The sequence below is a fragment of the Malaclemys terrapin genome, chromosome 7 (assembly GCF_027887155.1).
Source record: "Malaclemys terrapin pileata isolate rMalTer1 chromosome 7, rMalTer1.hap1, whole genome shotgun sequence".
Lineage (NCBI taxonomy): Eukaryota > Metazoa > Chordata > Testudines > Emydidae > Malaclemys > Malaclemys terrapin.
The window spans coordinates 61,217,207-61,239,756 of NC_071511.1; positions in this window are offsets into that span (position 1 = coordinate 61,217,207).

The following is a 22,550-nucleotide window of genomic DNA, read 5'->3' on the forward strand; positions in this document are numbered from 1 at the left end:
TTGCGGAGTAATCCCTAAGTGTCATTTCCTGCCCTGTCAAATAATAAATGATTCCTCAAATTAAAAGATCACAACAGAAATGAGCAGGGGGCCAGAGAGGAAGAAAGAAGGAAAGAGCTGAATATAAACATTTCTCTATGGTGACATGTCTTCAGCTGTGGAAGGGTTTCCCTAGGGACTCGATCATCCTCCGTTAACTCTCTGGGATGGGTTAAATGGCCTAGTAGATCATTACCATCCCTGACTTCCATCACCCCATGAGCCTGATGACCTGAGTCTGCATTTCCTGTATCATGTATTGTCATTTACACCAGTGTGCAATAGGTGTGAAATGCTACCATAGTGGATATGTTTTGCACCCACTGGACACACAGTCCTCAGATGGATGGTCTTGTTTCCAGCCACATCTTTGACCTTGTGTTTCGGGGCAAGTACACCCCATCACCCCTCGGGGGGGCGGGGGGACAGGGTAAGAGTATGGCAGCCCCGCACTTGAGACCACCTGACTACCCTCCACCTCAGCTGGGATGATGGCTAGTCCCCCCTTGGGCTACTTCCTACTGTGCTGCTTGTGGCTGTTGTCTGGGCATCTTCGGGGTCTCTGGGTTCCTCGGCCTGTGCTGCTCCTGGTGTCCCTGATCTCCCTTATGTGTCTCAGCATCTCTGCCTCCCGCAGTCTGGGGTTTCACCTGCTCCCAAGCTGGAACCTGCAGCGCGCATCCTTCCTCTCCAGCGGTCAGCCCAGACTGAGCTGATGTACTCCCTTTTATACTACTGCTCCAGCTGGAGCATGCCCAGCAGCACTGAGGGGGCGTGGCTTCTGCTGTCAAGAGTGCTGGCTCAACCTCTTCATCTCCAGTGTGGGGCAAATACATCCCATCACACCTTGACTCTTGAATGGGAATACGTGTGTAGCATCCGGCCCTTAAAATATATTCAGCTGCGTCCCTCCTCTTGTAAGCCCTCAAAAGGAGCATTGCCTTAGCCAGGATCAAGCCCCCAGGAAGCCCTCTTGTCTTCTTTGCCATTAGAGCTGTTTGAAATGTGGGGGGAGGAGGGAAAGTAAGTGTAAAACTTAGTGGAAATTTCCCCCCACACACTTTCTGTCAAAATGTCAAACTTTTAGACACTATCCATCTGTATTTCTTAGCTCTGCTTCCCAATGGGCATGACATAAACAACCAGATACATTGATTATTTTGCACAAAAGCAACTTCCTTTGCAACGCTGGGCCCCTGAAGGGAAGATCAGTTGGCAAGAGCAAATGGGACAAAAGCCCAGTTTTGCCAAAAAAGTCAGGATGTCCTGGGCAGGGCTTAAAAAGGGGACTGTCCTGGCCAAAACTGGATGTATGGTCACTCTAGGCTGTGCTAAGATCTGCCAGGAGGTCCGGGCAGCTGTGGGGAGCCCCGGACCATCCACCTGCCCTGGGTGGGGAGCCAGAAGGTCCAAGAGCAGGTCTCAGCTTGTGTCCCTGCCCCCCCAGGGCAGGTAGGTCTAGAGCTCCACACAGTGGCCCGAGCTCCCTGGTCAGCTCTTACCACAGCCTGGCTTCCGGCCAGGCCAGGAGGCAGGGCCTTGGGGAGAAGGGAAGGAGCAGAAGGTGGGGGCCCATGGTCACGGTGGGGAAATGTTCTTTGTGCCCAGGGCCCCAATAAATGTTAATCTCCCTCCGGAGGCAGGATGTAACAGTTCTGCAGCAGTGCGCTGGAAGCAGTGGTACAGCACATCCATGCAAGGGCTTGAGGAGGTACCATGTGCCCCCACTGCTCCCTTGTTCCAGTGTGCACAACACACACTGCCATGTGGCCCTTAGCATGCTTGTCACTGTCCTAAGGACACGCTGCCATTGCTCTGCTTCCGTGAAGCCCCCTCGCGCTCTGGGCTCATTGGCTTCCGTTCACGAGTAACAACACTTTTCAGCTTTCTGGTTTTTGTTAATTAGCTTTTCCCTCCCTTGAAATGAAATTGAGCAAGTAGCTTAATCCCATGCTGCAGCCCCTGGAGGTCATGGGGCATCCCCATGCTTCGAGAGGCTAAAATCGTAATGGGTAGCTTGAATTTAGTGCCGACTGGGTCTTTCTATTCAGCTGTTTTGGTGGCTTAGAAAGAGAGTGGAACAAATGCCATGTCCCATGACCAACCCAGACCAGGTCATTAGTAACCAAATGCCACTGCCAGCTAATGGTAATGTTTGGTGGCCCATGTGATGTGACATGGTGGTGGTCTCAGTCCATATCTTAGCTGACTGGTGTCCATAGGAGATGACCACCGCAGTCCTTGGATTAACCAGCAGCCTTGCAAGCAGTCCCACAGGAAGACTAATGACAGAGTGACTAGGCATTGGGAGTGAACTCTCCCCCTTATCACTACCCCCAGCTCAGCACTGAATCATCGTGGTGAGACAGCCTGGGAGGAGCTTGCGCTGCTGTTATTAATGACTATTTATTGTTATTTAATTGCAGCCAGAAGCATTCTGGGTTCTCGACAGAAAACACAGGAAGGCCTGATTTGCAAGTTAATGTCTGTGGGTGCACCTTGTGCCCTCACTGACTTCTACAGATCTGTATGTGGATACAGCAGCCACCCTTGGGGCCCAATCTGCAGGATGAGGGCCAAGTAATCTGTGCTCTATCTGTTCTGTGAATGAACAGAAGACTTCGCTGTCTAAAGCCACCAATGTGGTACCTTTTTACCAGCACTAAAACCACTGAAGAAAGTTAACAACAACAACAACAACAACAACAAGCAGAAGGGAATGATTCTGAATAGTTACAAATAATAACTACCACAGTTGCAGCTTTCTAACACTCTGCTTGTACATTACACCCATTTCCCTTACCCTGTGTATGTCTCATCTATTTAGATGGTAAGGTCTTTAAGGCAGGGGCTGTCTACTATTCTGTGTTTGTGGGGTCCAATAGGCACTACCATAACAAATGTGATTAATAATTATACTGAATACTCAGAGGCTTCAAATGCATTCAGAGACACAACATAAAAACTAGCAGGTAAACTATAATCACAACCCTTCCTTGAACTGGAAGGATGACCTTTGTTGTTCAAGGACATGTGTTTCAAGAAGCTTAGTGCTTCCTTCAAATATAGAGTGTAATTCTTGGTATGTGGGGTACATCAAGAGCAGACTGTTCAAACTGCAATTAACCAGCCATGTTGTGATCATGTCAGTGCAGCTGACTGGGTTCAGATGTCTCAGCTTCATTGGAAGTGAATGGATAAAGCAACATAAATAGCTGTACTTGGTAACTTGCATCTTCTGATGTCAGATGGGAATGCACTGAGCAGCCTTGAAACATTGTAAAAGTGACTGACTACATTAAAATGAAATAAGAACCAAAACAAAGTGCTTTGGAACAACATAGACCCTTTCCTCTTCTGTTGTATTCCCAATTAAAATGCATCAAAAGACAAAAAGTGATTTTATAGATTAATAGATTCCAAGGCCAGAAGAGACCATTGTGATCATCTAGTCTGACCTCCTGCATAACACAGGCAAGAGAAGTTCCCCACAATAATTCCTAGACCAGCTCTTTTAGAAAAACATACAATCCTGATTTGAAAATAGTCAATGAAAATAGTCAGTGATGGAGAACCCATGATCCTTGGTAAGTTGGTCTGATGGTTAATTACTCTCAATGTTAAAATGTTACATATTATTTCCTGTCTGAATTTGTCTAGTTTCATCTTCCAGCCATTGGATGGTGTTAGACCTTTCTCTGCTAGATTGAAGAGCCCGTTATTAAATATTTGTTCCCCTTACAGATACTTACACATTGTAATCAAGACACCCTTCTTTGTTAAGCTAACTAGACAGCGCTCCTTGGGCCTATCACTATATGTCATATTTTCTAATCCTTTAATCACTCTTGTGGGTCTTCAAAAATTTCTAAACTGGCTTGTCAACAGCTACCCAGTAATGACTTCCAAATGCAAACAGCTCTCTGACACTGATCAGGATGAGAATTTAGAGCTTTCAGCGATATTGTTAGATCTTTTGTTTCCAGCTTTCCTGTCTCAGGAGATGAACCCATCCAGACTAAAGGCTAAGCAAGATTGGGTCCAATCAGAAGCTCTCAACCTTTGCTGTGATAAGTTGAATAAATTGACCTCCTCAAACCTTACTTTGTAAAGCTTTTTTCTAGCTCCTCTATCATTTTTGTGGCACTCCTTTAAACTCTCTCCAGTATTTCCATATCCTTCTTGAAGTGTGGGCACCGAACTTGACACAGTGTTCTAGTAGTGGTTTTACCAGTGCTGTGTTCAGAGGCCAGATCCTTCCCTACTTCTGCTTGATATTCCCCCTTTTCATACCTCCAAGGATCACATTAATCCTTTTTGCTACTGCGAGCTCATGCTGAGGCGATTATCTAAGATGACCCTAAGTCCTTCTCTGAGTTTCTGCTGTCCAAGACAGAGGCCATGTCTACATTTACTGGGGATCAATGCTGCTGAGATCAATGCAGCGGGGGTCAATTTAGTGGGTCTAGTGAAGACCCATTACATTGACTGCAGAGCGCTTTCCGGTCGACTCTGGTATTCCACCGGAATGAGAGGAGAAAGGTAAGTCGATGGGAGAGTGTCTCCCATTAACGCAGCACGCTGTAGACACTGCAGTAAGTTGACCTAAGCTATGTTGACTCCAGCTACATTATTCACATAGTTGGAGTAGCGTAACTAAGGTCGACTTATCCTGGTAGTGTAGACAAGGCCAGAGTCTCCCATCCTGTAGGTGTAACCTGCCATTCTTTACTCCCAGTTGTATTACCTTGCATTTGGCTGTGTTAAAACACATTGTGCTGGACAGTGACCATTGAACTAGGAGGTTCAGAATATTCTGTAACAGTAGTCTGTCCACCTCATTATTTACTATCCCAGCAATCTTGCGTCATCTGCAAACTTTACCAACAAATATTTTATATCATCATCTAGATCACTGATAAAAATATTCAATAGCACTGGACATAGAATCAATCTCTGGAGGACCCCACTAGAAATGGCCCTGTTCATTGATGTTAGCTATAAGGGATATGGAAGAAGTACCAAAACAAGTATTCTGGCATAAAATAAGTGATTTATACATGCCAGAAAAATCACATAGAGAAAACTATTTCATATTCAGGAAGTAATGAATCAACCAGGATTTTCATCACTTACATTTTTCTCCTCAAATTCACTGTTTGGAATTCCCTGCTGTGTGACTACCAGTAAAAAGCTCTTGGCATCATTGTATTAAAATAGACAAGGGATTTCTGATCTCTTTTAGCTGAGACCAATGTATTTGCGGGAGGTCTGAAAATCCAAAGAAACAAGTTTGGGATGGTTGTGGGTTAGTGGTGGTCCCTTCCCCTCTAGGTCAGTGGGAGGCCACTGCGCCTGAGTACGTCACTGGACGTCGCCCACAGTCAGGGAATTAACAGAGCACTGCTCTGATAATGGCTCCGGCCTGCAGTCCAGGCCGAACCGCAAATGAGTCTCTGGCCCCATGCTCTCAAGCAGGGTGAGGCACCAACCAGTCGAATGGCTACGCAGGTGGTGTCGGAGAGAAGGCTTTGGATTCTTCGACCATGGGATGGTGTTCCAAGAAGAAGGAGTGCTAGGCAGAGACGGGCTCCACCTAACGAAGAGAGGGAAGAGCATCTTCGCCAGCAGGCTGGCTAACCTAGTGAGGAGGGCTTTAAACTAGGTTCACCGGGGGAAGGAGACCAAAGCCCTGAGGTAAGTGGGGAAATGGGATCCTGGGAGGAAGCACAAGCAGGAGAGCGCAACAGGGGAGGACTCCTGTCTCATGCTGAGAAAGAGGGACGATCATTGAGTTATCTTAAGTGCCTATACACAAATGCAAGAAGCCTGGGAAACAAGCAGGGAGAACTGGAAGTCCTGGCACAGTCAGGGAACTATGATGTGATTGGAATAACAGAGACTTGGTGGGATAACTCACATGACTGGAGTACTGTCATGGATGGATATAAACTGTTCAGGAAGGACAGGCAGGGCAGAAAAGGTGGGGGAGTTGCGTTGTATGTAAGAGAGGAGTATGACTGCTCAGAGCTCCGGTATGATACTGCAGAAAAACCTGAGAGTCTCTGGATAAAGTTGAGAAGTGTGAGCAACAAGGGTGATGTCGTGGTTGGAGTCTGCTATAGACCACCAGACCAGGGGGATGAGGTGGACGAGGCTTTCTTCTGGCAACTAGCAGAAGTTGCTAGATCACAGGCCCTGGTTCTCATGGGAGACTTTAATCACCCTGATATCTGCTGGGAGAGCAATACAGCGGTGCACAGGCAATCCAGGAAATTTTTGGAAAGTGTAGGGGACAATTTCCTGGTGCAAGTGCTGGAGGAACCAACTAGGGGCAAAGCTTTTCTTGACCTGCTGCTCACAAACAGGGAAGAACTAGTAGGGGAAGCAAAAGTGGATGGGAACCTGGGAGGCAGTGACCATGAGATGGTCGAGTTCAGGATCCTGACACAAGGAAGAAAGGAGAGCAGCAGAATACGGACCCTGGACTTCAGAAAAGCAGACTTTGACTCCCTCAGGGAACAGATGGGCAGGATCCCCTGGGAGAATAACATGAAGGGCAAAGGGGTCCAGGAGAGCTGGCTGTATTTTAAAGAATCCTTATTGAGGTTGCAGGAACAAACCATCCCGATGTGTAGAAAGAATAGTAAATATGGCAGGCGACCAGCTTGGCTAAACAGTGAAATCCTTGCTGATCTTAAACGCAAAAAAGAGGCTTATAAGGAGTGGAAGATTGGACAAATGACCAGGGAGGAGTATAAAAATATTGCTCAGGCGTGCAGGAGTGAAATCAGGAAGGCCAAATCACACTTGGAGTTGCAGTTAGCAAGAGATGTTAAGAGTAACAAGAAGGGTTTCTTCAGGTATGTTAGCAACAAGAAGAAAATCAAGGAAAGTGTGGGCCCCTTACTGAATGAGGGAGGCAACCTAGTGACCGAGGATGTGGAAAAAGCTAATGTACTCAATGATTTTTTTGCCTCTGTCTTCACGCACAAGGTCAGCTCCCAGATTGCTGCACTGGGCAGTACAGCATGGGGAGAAGGTGACCAACCCTCTGTGGAGAAAGAAGTGGTTCGGGACTATTTAGAAAAACTGGACGTGCACAAGTCCATGGGGCCGGATGCGCTGCATCCGAGGGTGCTAAAGGAGTTGGCGGGTGAGATTGCAGAGCCATTAGCGATTATTTTTGAAAACTCATGGCGATCGGGGGAGGTCCCAGATGACTGGAAAAAGGCTAATGTAGTGCCCATCTTTAAAAAAGGGAAGAAGGAGGATCCGGGGAACTACAGGCCAGTCAGCCTCACCTCAGTCCCTGGAAAAATCATGGAGCAGGTCCTCAAGGAATCAATTATGAAACATTTAGAGGACAGGAAAGTGATCAGGAACAGTCAGCATGGATTCACGAAGGGGAAGTCGTGCCTGACTAACCTAATTGCCTTCTATGATGAGATAACTGGCTCTGTGGATGAGGGGAAAGCAGTGGATGTCTTATTTCTTGACTTTAGCAAAGCTTTTGATACTGTTTCCCACAGTATTCTTGCCACCAAGTTAAAGAAGTATGGGCTGGATGAATGGACTGTAAGGTGGATAGAAAGCTGGCTAGATCGTCGGGCTCAACGGGTAGTGATCAATGGCTCCATGTCTAGTTGGCAGCTGGTTTCAAGTGGAGTGCCCCAAGGGTCGGTCCTGGGGCCGGTTTTGTTTAATATCTTTATTAATGATCTGGAGGATGGTGTGGACTGCACTCTCAGCAAGTTTGCAGATGACACTAAACTAGGAGGCGTGGTAGATACACTAGAGGGTAGGGATCGGATACAGAGGGACCTAGACAAATTAGAGGATTGGGCAGAAAAAAACCTGATGAGGTTCAACAAGGACAAGTGCAGAGTCCTGCACTTAGGACGGAAGAATCCCATGCACTGCTACAGACTAGGGACCGAATGGCTAGGTAGCAGTTCTGCTGAAAAGGACCTAGGGGTCACAGTGGACGAGAAGCTGGATATGAGTCAACAGTGTGCTCTTGTTGCCAAGAAGGCTAACGGCATTTTGGGCTGTATAAGTAGGGGCATTGCCAGCAGATCGAGGAACGTGATCGTTCCCCTTTATTCGACATTGGTGAGGCCTCATCTGGAATACTGTGTCCAGTTTTGGTCCCCACACTACAAGAAGGATGTGGAAAAATTGGAAAGAGTCCAGCGGAGGGCAACAAAAATGATTAGGGGTCTGGAGCACATGACTTATGAGGAGAGGCTGAGAGAACTGGGATTGTTTAGTCTCCAGAAGAGAAGAATGAGGGGGGATTTGATAGCAGCCTTCAACTACCTGAAGGGGGGTTCCAAAGAGGATGGAGCTCGGCTGTTCTCAGTGGTGGCTGATGACAGAACAAGGAGCAATGGTCTCAAGTTGCAGTGGGGGAGGTCCAGGTTGGATATCAGGAAAAACTATTTCACTAGGAGGGTGGTGAAACACTGGAATGCGTTACCTAGGGAGGTGGTGGAGTCTCCTTCCTTGGAGGTTTTTAAGGCCCGGCTTGACAAAGCCCTGGCTGGGATGATTTAGCTGGGAATTGGTCCTGCTTTGAGCAGGGGGTTGGACTAGATGACCTCTTGAGGTCCCTTCCAACTCTGATATTCTATGATTCTATGATTCTATGACTCTGGCCCACAGTCAGAGCAGAGCAGCAAACAGTTAGGGGTTCTGGGCTGCAATCAAGGCAGAGCAGCCAAAAGAGTCATAGCATTCACTGATTGGTCCCTCCCGCTCTGGCTCAGTGGGAGGCCACTCTGCCTCAGTATAGGATACAATGCTGAGAGTCGATTCTTTCTAAGCCCATTTTGACTGGCATAAGTAATGTCTGGAGGCACGTTGCCTTTCATCCTCAAAATTACATTAATCATTTAATAATCTCTGTCAAAACTCTGCTAAAATAACTATAACTGTTTTAGGGTTTGGTCCAGCTCCCACTGAAGTGAATGGAAGCTGTTCTATAGACTCAGTGGGAACTGGATCAGCCCCTAGTGACTACCAATGTAGAAGAAAGCAACTTAGAATCAGAAACCGGAATCCCAAAGATGTTTGTAACAAAGACTGAGAGAGGACATCTAGTTCATGAATCCAGGAGAGAGGAAATGTGCCTGCTATCAGGAGGCGCTAAAGGGACTCGCATCTTGGAGTGCTGAGGACCTTCCCAGAACATAGCATGTGGCTGAAGATTTTGAAGAGGGTGTGACCTATTCAGGATCCACAGAGGAACTGGTCTGTCACAGCCCTCATCTTGAAAGCCTGGCTCTTCAGTTCAAGTTGCAGAGACCCATGGTTTTAAATGTGGAGGTCCCCGGTGTTGGACAAGATGGCGGCTGTCATGCTGCCTTTTAGTGTCTCCTAGGCTTTCTCACCAAAATCGTGTCAGCAGTTTCAGTGGGTTCTCCCCATCTGAAATCAGAAGCAGCTTGGACTGGACAGACTGATGTTTAGGGCTCGAATTGTGAGGAGCAGTAAAGGGAATTTGATTCAAGACTGGCAGGCTAGTTTAGATGAAGCAAATTGGGGAGAACTGCTGATCTGCCCATCTAACAGCCTCTAGCGCTGCGATTGCCACTGGCGGAGATGACATGATGGGTGTAGGAAGGGAATAGCCTCTTTCTTGTGCTGTTCTCTCCCTCGGCATCACTGTGGAAATGGTGGGGGGAAATCTACCTCTGTTTGCTGCTCTCTTCTCCTCCTGCCCTCCTACTGGAGGCACAGGGCCTGATTCTGCTCTTGCTGACATCAGCTGTACTCTCCATTGACTTCCATCCAGTCACTCCCAATTTGCACTGCAGTGTGTGAGAGGAGGATCTCACCAGAGGATACCAAGGGCAGGCTGGGCAAAGAACGGCATCCTTGGGTGTCGGTGTGAGAAGGCCAGTGGAATAAAACAGGTTTCTTAACAATCAGTGAAAGAACGGGCAGCTCTCCCTCCATCTATGCAAGCTCTAGTGACTGGAGTGAAAGAGGGATTTTAAGTCCGCTGTGACATCACTTGCTGGGAAGTAATAGGGGCGGAGCCAAAGCAGCACCCTCCTCCCTGCTCTCTGGAGGCAGGCATCTTTTTTTGTTGGCAATGTGTCTGCCTTAGGGACATGGGGGCTCTCGTCTTTCCAGCTAATCATAACTTGATGGATTGCGCCCCATTGTAATGAAGTTGGTGAAGAAACACATGTAAAAGGAGACGAGTTCAGCGATCCAAGAACAGCTCTCTGGCTTTCAAGGCTTTCCATCTGAAAGCTGGGACCTGGGATGTCCTAGCACCAGGCAAATGCAGTGCAGGGTGGGTTTTTTTTTCTTTTAATTTAGTCTTTTCCTCCCACAAATCATTTTTAAATTAAATCAAATTGCCAAAAGGCCACCGGGGAGCTCTAAGTGGTCTTTTGAGATTGAGTCCATATCCTTTTGGCTCCCATTTGTTTGAATCTTCGAAGCCTTTAATGCTTGTTGCTGTTTATTTTTTATAGACATCACTCTATGTGGTTCAAACTATTAATTTTGTTAACAGAGTCATGAAGTGCCTTGTTGGCTCAGGATCCAGTGGTTGGGAACCCCAAGTTGATTGGTTTTGTCTTGACAAGTGCATATCACTGGAGTCTCCCTGTGTTCCCGTGCAAGGTTTCAATCAGGCCTGACCATTATTTGGCCAGCTGAAAAAGAGACGGGACCAAAATTAATAAAACATGTTGCAGCAAAGCAATTTCCTTTTGCCTTTCCGTGTCCTGTTTCCCCTCTTCATTTCACCTTTGTCCCGCAAAAGTATTAATTCCCAAATTAAAAATTCCTGCAATGTGATACGACTTTGGGTTTTTAAGTGAGTCTGGGAGTTGAAATCGGAGAGGCGATGGGAGTTTGGAGTCTGAACTCAAAGCTTCCATGGAATGTAACAAGCAAACAAACAATCCAGGTGAGTTGAAAGGAAGAGTTGTCTAGTGGTCCTAGCAAGGGGAACTGAAAGTTCTATATTCAGATGGGACACAGGCTTGCTTTTAGGCTTTTTTTTTTTTTTTTGCACACGCTAAATAAATTTTAGATTGTGAGCTGCCAGGAGCAGAGACTGTCTCGTATTATTTGTACAGTATCTGCTAGTACAATGGAGCCTCGATTGACGTTCTTATGCCAGACCATCCTCAGCAAGAATAATAAATAACAACAATAAAATAGATGCATGTGCCACTGGACTTCATTTTCACATGCAGTTACTGTGATTGTGCATGCAGCCTCTCAGGTCAGATTTTCAACTCAGTTGCACAGGTGTAAATCTGAAGTGTCTCTGCTGTTGTCAGTGGAGTTGCCATGTATTTACACATGAGTTATTGGGGTCAGAATCTAGCCCTGGGGAGGCATAGCTCAGTGGTTTGAGCATTGGCCTCCTAAACCCTGGGTTGTGAGTTCAATCTTTGTGGGGGCCATTTAGGGATCTGGGGCAAAAACCTGTCTGGGGATTGGTCCTGCTTTGAGCAGGGGGTTGGACTAGATGACCTTCTGAGGTCCCTTCCAATCCTGATATTCTATGATTTGTGCATGCAAACAGCTGATATGATGCAAAGTGTGCTTGTAAATACCTGACTGGTGCACAGAGAAACATGAAGGGGCTTCTGAGGATCATGTATCCGGTCTCTCTGTGCCTCAGTTTCCCCACCTCAAAGAGTGGTTGTCATGAATAAATGTTTGTGAAATATGTTAAGGTGCTATTATTACACCCATAATCTAGGCCTTGGGCACTCAAATGACTATAGTGTCTCTCCAGGCAGCTGAGAATAACTGGATTGTCCTCACTGTCCTTCCTGAGGCTCCCTTAGCATCTATCCAAGGAAAGCTGTTCTCCAGTTAGGATGTTCATCTATAGCCCTCCATTTGTCAGCATACGCAAGGCAGTCCCTCTGTAGCTATCTTCTCAGCTCAAACCACAGCCCTTCTGTTCAGTTCCTTATAAAACCATTTCTGGCCTTCTTTTCCCACAGCTTTTTCTTTATAGATTCCAAGGCCAGAAGGGCCATTGTGGTCATCTAGCCTGACCTATACAACACAGGCCAGAGAACTTCCCCCAAATAATTCCTAGAGCACCTCTTGTAGAAAAACAATCTTGATTTAAAAATTGCTAGTTTTGGAGAATCCACCACAACTCTTGGGCAATTGTTTCAATGGTTAATTGCCTTCACTGTTAAAAATGTGCACCTTATTTCCAGTCTGAATTGTCTAGCTTCAACTTCCAGCCACTGGATTGTGTTTGACCTTTCTCTGATAGATTGAAGAGACCATTATTAAATATTTGTTCTTCTCTTCCCAATAGTGGTGGAGGTTCTTATTCTTTTTCATTTGGGTTTCTGGACATTTTAGCCACTGATTTCAAAGCAGGAGGGTGTTTCATTTGCAATGAGTGATGCAGCAGGCAGGAAGAATTGTGGGAGATGGAGAAAGGTCAGAGTTACATGCCAGGGCTCTAGAGTTTGTGTGGAAGCAGGCTTGTCCAACATGCATTCTTGAACAGCAATTACACCAACCTAGGCCCCTCCTGAAACACAACCTTTCTTCTCCGGTTCCAGTCATCAACCTACAGTGCTGGACTTGAATGAATTTTTCAGTAGCAGCAATGCATTCTGGGGCATCACAGAGAACCACAAATGCGTCAATAGTTCTCCCGAGATCTACAAAGAATAGGGTTACCATATTTTAATTTTAAAAAAGGAGGATACTCTGGCCCCACCCCAATTCTGCCCCGTCCCGCTCCAGCCCCGCCCCAACTCCGCCCCTTCCCCGTCCCCACCCCTTCCCCAAAGTCCCCGCCCCAACTCTGTCCCCTCCCCTGAACACTCCGCCCCCTGCTCCTCCCCCTCCCCTGCTTCCCGCGAATCAAATGTTCGTGGGAAGCCTGAAACAGGGAGGCAGCAGGTAAGCTGGGGCTGAGGCTGCGGTTGGGGCTGGGGCGGGGCGCGGCGCAGTGCAGCGCGGACCAGTCCGGCCCCCCCGGCTGAGCGTCTCCCTCTGGCAGCCGGCCAGCCCAGGCCAAGAGGCTCTGGCCCTGGTGTCTCCCGCCCCAGCGGCCCCGGCCGAGCACCGCCATCCCCCAGCCGAGCACCGCCGTCGCCAGTGGCTCCGGCCCCCGGCCGAGCACCGCCGTTCCCCAGCGGCTCCGGCCACTGGCCGAGCACCGCCATCCCCAGCGGCTCTGGCCCCCGGCCAAGCACCACCGGCCCCAGCGACTCCGGCCCCTGGCCGAGCACCGCTGGTCCCAGGCTCCCACCTGGACCCAAGCCCCATGACCCCTCCCTCCCTATTTTCCCGGACATGTCCGGCTTTTTGGGATTTCCTCCTGGACGGGGATTTGAGGCCCAAAAAGCCGGACATGTCCGTGAAAATCCGGACGTATGGTAACCCTAACAAAGAACCTTTTGCAAAGGATAGTTATTTTACTTATGTATGTGTCGAAAACACATAGCCCCAGGCTGGGCATAATGAGAGCTGGGTGGGCAGACAGCACATGTTGCTAATATTGATCCAGGGCTCAGTTTAGCTTTGCAATCCAGGTTTAAAAGGAAACAATCAGAATAAAGATCCAAATGACCATCAAGGCTATTTGTTTGCTTTTTTGCATGTCACTCAGCTCGGACTGTGAAAATACACTTGTCAGTTTCACTTCCTGTTTCTCAGGCACTAGCAAGTTGTTCTTGGCTTTGGGTTTCCAGTGCTTTAGGCTGGTGCTTGAATAGATCTTGAAAGGATCATGAAAATATTCAATTCACATAGGGCTTTGGACACCCCTTTATTTTTTTTACAAACCCGTTTGTACCTGAATTCTTTCAAAATTCCAGTTTAAGATCTTTGAATATTCCTATTATTCCTCTATGTGATTGTCCTGTGTCACTCCTGGTGTCACACAAATTGTCTCACAGTTGATTTTCCAGTCTGAAAGGTACAAAATGTGCTTTTCAAAACTAGCTAGACGGTGGCGTATAAATGCCATTTCCAAGCGGTAGTGCTGTTATTATTCCCAGATGTTCCACTTCTTCAGTTGCCTAAATATAGTTGTTGGTTGTTGGTTTTTTTTTTTTTTTTTTTAACTGTTAGGGGCAGAGGGGTAGCTTGAAAGTGATTTGGAGTTGTAAAGAAAGCAATTTCTGGATTTGGAGCCTCATCTGTGCTCACTTTGAGTGTGATGGGAAAACCTTTAAGGAGCTTTTGTCAAGGCCTGTGAGTAGCAGCTGGCATTTATGCTGGAAAGAAAGCACACATGTTAAGCCACATCTTCAGGTGTGACTTCACTGTCTTAATAGAGCTACACTGATTTACACGAGCTGAAGATCTGGCCTGTAACATTTTTATGGCACGATCAGTGGAAAGGATTATATCATTGTGACTGGTTTGTATTCACCCATTGATACAGGATCCATTGTATGCGCTGCACATTATGTCTTAGTAGCAAGTATTGGGAGAAATGCAATCATCATCAAATCTCTTCGTTGCGCAAGAAAGTGGCTGGTCAAGGTGATGGGAAAAGGGGAAGGCATTGTGGATTGCTTGGAGTCATAACAAGTCAGCCTTCTTCACTCTGAAGATGAAAGCTTGGCCCCATTGTAGTCTATGTTAAAACTCCCATTGGACTCACGACACGTCTCCATACAATTTGATGAGCTAGTAGGATTTCCCATGTGTTATTCGCAATATTAAAATACTGAAACAAATGCTTCAGGCTACTTTGAAAAGAGAAATGTTGTCCTCTCCCCACCCTCACCCCCTTTCTGGTAAGAACTGTCATACAGTTGTCCATAGAAGACTCGTTTTGTAAGATGCACAGGGAGTATTCGAAAAATGTGCCCTGTGCATTTCAGTGTCATTAAGCATGGCAGCAACATGAGAGCACGGAATAACACAGAGGCCTTATGGGGAAAATTAGCATGTGATGATGTCATTAAAGACTATAATGCAGATGCACAAGGGGGCAGAGTTAAGGTTACACAGGCAACCTTATTTCTGGCTTTTCCTAACATTTGAGTTCCTGACTTTGCAACCTTAATATTCTTTTTATATCATTTTAAAATGAAATATCTATCTATCTAGCTAGCTAGCTATCCTTTCACTAATTCTATTCTTGCTGCCTTCCATTCCCCCTTACATTGTCTCTCTTTCTCTCTGCACGTATGTTGCTGCCCTCTTTCTGTTTTATTTTTCAGCTGTTTCCTTAGAGCTGGTTGAAACATATTGGTTTTTTTCCCACAGAAAAAATTTGAATTTTCATAAAAAGGAAAACTACTGGCTCAACACTGAAAAATTCCAGCTTTTAGCTGAAAATTTTCACTTTTGGCCCAAAGTTTTTTTTTGACAAACTTGAAACTTTCTGTGGAAAACACATTTTTTTGTGTGAAGCATTTCATTTAGTTAAAACCCTGATTTTCTGTTGGAAATTTTTTTGACGAAATTCTTGACCAGCCCTAATTTTTCTTTGTTGGGTTTTTCTCTCACACACTTTCTTTCACACAACCTCTCCTGAGCAGAATGTGAGCCCAATAGCATTTGAATTTGGGATGAACTTTCAAACCTATCATCTAAAAGCGTGTTCAAGATTAGGTGAAATGAGTTTGTGTTTCTGATTTTTGGCAACTCTGGCCTAGAAGCTTCCTTTATGGGTCTGTAAAACCCTCATTTTATGTTGTAGAGCTGGAAGAATAGCTGGCTTTCCTCACACATTGCACTAGTGCAATCCTGGAGCTCTCTGAAGTCATTGAGATGAAGACCAGTCCCTGAAAGAGAGCATAAGAAATACACCAAATGCATAATCTGGAGCCTTGGATACATCAACATCTTTTGAACCAAGTGGCAGGGGGAATAAATAGACTGTGGCTTTCAAATCCAGACCACACCAGATAAAATGGCATTGCTCTGATCTGTAAAAGCTGTTGTCAGGAATAATTCTGTCACGCCCACATAATTTCTGAATATTCAACACACTCATCCAAAATATATCTATGCAGTACACTCTGCTCTGCGTTCAAAGGCTTGGGAAGGAATAGAAAAGCATGCAGTGCCCTTGCCTTTCCAACAGAGGGCGATGTTATCTGAGCAATGAGTCATGCCTGATCATTAACTAATATTCTCTAGACACTGTACATTTCCTCAAAAGTGTATATATGCATACACATTATTTACTTGCATCTAACTGATGTCTAACTATCATAGGTCTAATCTTGATGGGGAAGAGTGTCCATAGTACCCACTGACCTCAAAGGCAGTCATGGGTTCTCAGCACCCCCTCAAGATTAATCTGTCTATCCCCAGATGTAGCTTTCCAATCTAATCTTGTTTTACTGTCTTTTTTTCCCCACTTGAAGGCCCATTATTTTTCCTGCTTGGATGCGTATTACAAGGGCCTCTGTTTTAACCAGATTAGGAGAATTATAACTGAAACCTGGGGAACATTTAAGATCTCTTTGAAACAGACTAGTTTTCTGGGAGAGGTTGTACCAAGCCAGTGAAAACAAAGTTGCCATAGGTACATAAGATGAAAGACTCACCCCCATGAGAAGACTTCTGGTAATTTAATTACTACAAACTACCATCCAATGCTGCTTGTAGAAATGGCTACAGTTTTCAGCCAACCTGCTGTGAAGAGCGAATGGTGCATGATGGTAAATTTAATATAGTCTGCCCTGATGATCAGTGTTGGAATTCCAGTTCACAGCATTTAATGGGAGCTCTGTGATTAAGCGTTCTCTAGCAGTGTTGGTTGCAGTGCCAGCTCCTGTGTAAATCATTTTTCACACATGCTTTATGACTTACTGTACAGTACATGTTTGTTTAGGTTCAGGATGTCTACTGAGTCTGTTCAGGAAACCTGCAGCTATTTAACATCTTCTGAACATGCATCGCAAGGAGCAATGGCCTGTGAGTGAGGACTAAGAAAACAATGAGCGACCCTTAAAGGAAAAGAAAAAAGGCCCGCAATATTTTAAAAACCTGACCATTTGTCAAATCAAAATACCGCTGGCAGAGCCACTGGGTTTAGGAACCCCTGTGAGGCCATGAGTGCCGAGTGCATCATTCTTAGTGACGATTCTTTGCCTGTTTGTGAAGTATCCAGAGGCAGGTTTCCATCCCCTCCCATGTATTGGAAACCATTTGCCAAACACTGTCTGAATGGTTTAAACTAAGCCTTCCCATCTGGTTCCACCCACCCCTGTGTGCCCCACCAAGGGGGCCAATTACCCCTAAAAAGACTTTGCTGTGAACAGTCTAGGAGAAACCTCAGAACCAAGTTCTGAATCGGCCAGGCCCTGCTGTCCTTACTCACTCCATCCTTACTCAGGGAAACCTCCCACCTAAGTCAGTGGGGTGGATTCTCTGCCTTGTTCCATTTCCTTTGCACCATCTGCAAGTTCCCGCCTGGACTCTCTATTCACACCAGTGACTAGAGAGCACAGCTGAGTCCTATGTAGAGTCAGAGCCGGCTCCAGGCACCAGTGCAGCAAGCAGGTGCTTGGGGCGGCCAACGGAGAGGGGCGGCACGTCTGGCTCTTCGGGCGGCAATTCAGTGGCAAGTCCCTCTCTCCCTCTTGGAGGGAAGGACCTGCCACTAAATTGCCGCTGAAGAATGATGTTGAGGTGGTAGAACTGCTGCTGAAGTGCCGCCGATCGCAACTTTTTTTTTTTTTTTGGAGCCGGCCTTGTGTAGAGTTGAGCAAATAATTGATTTAATTCAATAGCTGAATGGAAAAATCTAGGGGAAAAATAGGTTTGTTTCAAACCGAAACTGCAGGCTTTTTTGGATTTTCTCATTGAAACAGAAACACGCACAAAAACTTTGTTCAGGTCACAACGAAACATTTTAAACGTCACTTTGCAATGACCTTTTGAAACCAAGTGTTGATTCGAATTATCATTTTCAAACAGAAACATCGATTTGAAACAGCTTGTTTCAATGTTTCTGAATGTTTTGTTGTCAGTTTTTTTCATCCGAAACAATTTGCTGTATTTGACCTGAATTCGCTAATAGTTTTGGTGCCTTGAAAAAATTATTTGCACGAAAAATTTTGTCCAGCTGAACTCCTATGTTTCCCTCCTGCCATCCTTGGGGAGTACATTGGTGTCTGTCTACCCCCAGCTGGTGAATGCTCCTTTCTAACCTGGGCTGTTGTAATCTTTGCTGGGACTGGGACAGAAAATCAGTGAGCTCTAACTAGCTTGTGGACAGCACAGCAGAGAAGGGGGCCAATGAGAGCTTGTCTGAATCAGATCCAAGAACAGGGCCTCAAGATTTGGCTAATGCAAATTTACCAGAATAAAAAATGGAGGCAGGGTTCTCAGAATTAGTCTCAGGTTTTGCCTGAGTAGCAATGGTTTGGCTCGGGGGTGGTGGGGCCGATTTAGAAAAAACAAGCAATACTTTGGCTGAGCCCTTTTGAAAGGAACCTTCCCAAAAGGCATTGTTTGCTTACAATGCCGGGACGCCAGCTATTGCTCATTTACAATAGAATTCCTATGAAATGGCTGCTGCCTCCATATGAATAATACCTAACGTTTAATGTTACAATGGGAAACATGTGAGAGATTAACAAAGGATTTGTTACTAAGTGGATTGGATTGTACAGTCCAGCCAAAAGTAGCTGAAAATCCCGGCCAGCCTGATTATTCCTGCTGTAGAATAGCTCTATTACTTGCTTCCAATAAAACCAACAACACCACCACAAAATCCAAGCTCACACCTTCAAAAATGTGTACTTCCTAGAGCCTTAAAGTCTGCTGGAGACACTTCAGCTGGGTCTCCCCTGGGTTTTTCTGTACAGTGTTAGGAATTGGCAGAGTTCAAGGGGGGAAGTGATCCTGGTCATTAGGCTAAGAGGGATGAAAAAGGACAACTGATGGAGAACAGGAACCCATCCCAGCCTGGGGTGATTTATCATCCATCGGGTGATGTATCTGGAGGACCTAGTGACTCATGGGAGTTTGGTTTTATTTCAGAGGAAGGCAGAGTTTCTAGTCCCTGCAAATCTAGGAGCCTGTGCCACAAACTTTACCATTACATTCAACGGGGTTACTCATGTGAGTAGGAATTGTGTACAGGAGTAAGGCCTTGCCAGATCAGTCACCTAACCCTCCAAGTCCATCCTACAGATCTGGCCCTCTCTGTACAATGGGGCAACCAAAAGCCCAGACCCAAACACCCCTCCATATCGAGAAAATTCAGCACTGGATCTCAGCTTTGCAGTTCAGGCCCATCTCACTCCAGCTTATCTGCCATCTCCACTCTGCAGGAGGCTGCAGAACAGCTTCCATGCTAACTCATTCACAACTATCTGAAACATTCACCTTTCAGGCTGAATGATAATTATTGCTATCATTAGTACTATTTGCATTACGGCAGTGCTTAGAGGTGTCAGGATCAGGCTGCACATTCCCGTTGTAAAAGTAGGGTTGCCAATTTTGTTTGGATGTATTTCTAGCAATGTCATCACATTTAATTCCTCTAAACTCCAGGCCAATCCTGGAGGGTTGGCAACCCTATGTAAGAGGCTGTCCCTGTCCTGAAGAGTTGATGCTCTAAGTTCCAGAGCAGAGTAGCTCAATCCAGAGTCTGTCTGTCTGTCTTGGGGAAACGCTACAAAAATATCCTCTTTTAAAAGGCCTTTTCCCCACAGCAGGCATGACACCCACAATACGACACACCCTAGCCACCTGCCCTCCCCCCAAAACCACCCTGAAACAAATCCACCAAATAATAACCAAAAATCCCTACTCCAAGATGAGTTTTGACCCCCAAAAGGGAGAAGGACAGAGAGTCAATGGAGGCCGGTGGGGCTTTGGTATCGATTTTCCATGGAAGGTGCTCATCAACCACAATGATGGGCAGTGACATGAAACCCTAAGACAGAGATAAGTATATGAGTAGACAATGGGTGGACATCTGAGCAGAGGGCACAAGGGGATGGTTAGCAAACAGGGCGCTACCTCCGTGTGTTTTGTTTAGTGTCTCTAGTGGCTTGGCTTGGTTGATTTTGTTATGGGATGTGAGGCAGGGCAAGAGGGAAAGGCAGGAGGAGCTGAATTTGTAGGAGTAAGGGAGGGGGAAGGATACAGTAAGGGGATGCGGGATACTGAAGAAGGAGAGAGGGGAGAGAAGGCTAGTGATAAGCATGGAGGGCACCCAATTGTGCTCCATCCTCCACTCCCAGTGTTGCTGCATTTTTGCCATGTTTGGGCTCTGCCCCAGGGTGAACTATTTGGAAAACTCTGAGCAATAATGGTTGCACTGGTTTCTAGGTCAGAGAAGACTGGGGAAAATAACCCACTTTCCCCATGATAAAAAGCATTCTCATACCTGTTCCCCAAAGAGAGCTCAAACACTCAAAACAACTCAGGAGAGATTTGAGGGGGAAACCGTCTGTGTTTGGGAGAGCGTGTGGGAACACGGTGGGGGGTGATAGCTTGAGTGTGTGGCCAGAACTGTGTTTTCTTTTCACTCTCACATACACTTTTTGTATTTCCCCATGTTCAGTCCATCAGCTCAGATTCTCAGCTGGTGTGAGCCAGTGTGTTGAAGTCAATGGAGCTACGCTGGGTATACACCTGCTGAGGACCTGGCCCTGAAGGTCCCAGTTCATTTGCTTCGCCGGGCTGGGTTATCCCAGACCGTCCATATAATGGAACGGAGTGTGGCTTTATCTCCCCTGAGGAGCTGTTTTCTTATTTAAGCAGCCGTGAGATGCTGTGAGAGAGGTGGGGAAAGGTCAGCTGGGATTATTTTTAATATCCCAAATCTAGAGGGAAATGCAAAGCTCCATTGGATTTGAGCTGCTTTTTCCATCGTTAATGTAAGCAGAATCTTTTTGCAAACTCTCTGCTATTTCCCATATCTCCCTGTTCCTGTTCCCCTTTCCCTTTTTGCCTGCCCCTTGAACTACTTTGTTTAAGGCCAAGATGTCAAGGCTGGCGAAGCCCTTTGAATGGCCAGTAGGACAATTGAACCTCCCTCTCCTCTGTTCTGCTACAGCTGGGCATATGGTCCATTCCCCAGCTATCCTAAAGTATGAAATCCAACATCCAGCGTCCAATTCAGCATTCTGCTTGGGGACGGCAGTGGAACATGGGGACAGCAGTTGCTGTCATTAGCTATACACGGCTTGACATATATTAGCTATATTTGACTTGAACTCCACCAGAAGCCTGGGGAATTATGCTGCGTTACTAAACCTTGGCTGTGCTGCGCTAGGAACTTGATAGGTTGGGCCAGAGGTTAGTGTGCAAGACTGGTACCTGAGAGACCTGGATCCAATTCCCTGCTCTGCCATAGACTTCCTATATGGGCAATCATCTAGCTTCTCTGGGCCTCAGTTCCCCAATAGCAGTGCCCTACCTCATAGGGCATCTGATCTTGAGGTGCTCAGTTGCTATGGTGATGGTTGTCATGTAGGTACTAGATGTTAATTGTGGCCCAAAGTCTCCCTCATTTACATCCAGGCTGACTCTGAAGTCATAAGGGGTGTTTCTGAGGCCAGATCTGCGTAACCACTTGTCACACTCTTAACATCTTTTCTTTATACTTCTTTATACAGATATGCAGATGACAGTTTGTTTGATCCCCGCCTGCTCCAGTTAGGCTGAGTGGGTGTAATCTGGACTTTTGGCTAGATATTTGGTTGCACGCTAGACTCTCAAAGCATTTTACTGACGTTAATGGAGCCTCACAATCCCCTGGGAGGTAGGGAAACTTTATATTCAGCATACAGTGGTGAAGCACACAACTGAAGTAACATGCCCAAGGCAAAATGGAAAGTTAGTGGAAGAGGTGGGACTAGAACCCAGGAATCTGAATTTTCTTGCCCTAACATCTGTGTAACACTTTTTCCTATTTAACTTCTTAAAATCCAAAGACTCTGTAGTGAGTTGGGGCCCAATCTATCTCCCACTGAAGTCAATGGGGCTCTATCCATTGGCTTTGCTGGGTGTTGGACCAGGCTGTTGGTATGGAAGGGAATATTCTGCTAAACCCGGTGCCTCACTGCGCATCAATGAGGAATCAGTGACTCGGATCCCTGCCCCCCATGAAAGTGAGGGCTCGGTGTGTCAGCTCAGCGAGGCTGAAACAAGGCGGACCGCTGCCAGGGTTTGTGTAGTTCTTGTGGGAGTTTGTATACCTCTGCTTCCCTTTCTATGGCACACGTACAAAACACGCAAGGCCTATGTAGAAGCTCTTCTCCACCGTCCTAGCGTGGTATCTGGCAGCTCACGCCGGCTCCTCCCCAGCACAAATGACTCTAGGTCAGAATTAATCTCTACCCAAAAACTTATTTTCTGCTTTGACATGAATTCTTGATCTTTCAAAAATAAATATTGCTCAACAGCCCCAGCCATGCTGGTAGTAACTGTATCCACTGTTTTAATAGACATTTGACCTCCCTTGCATCTGCTCGCTGGACTCCCACTTAAATTAGAAGGATATTAATGAGGTTGATTTCAGACCAAATTTCTTTTTAATTCAGTTCTGGCAAAGAGGT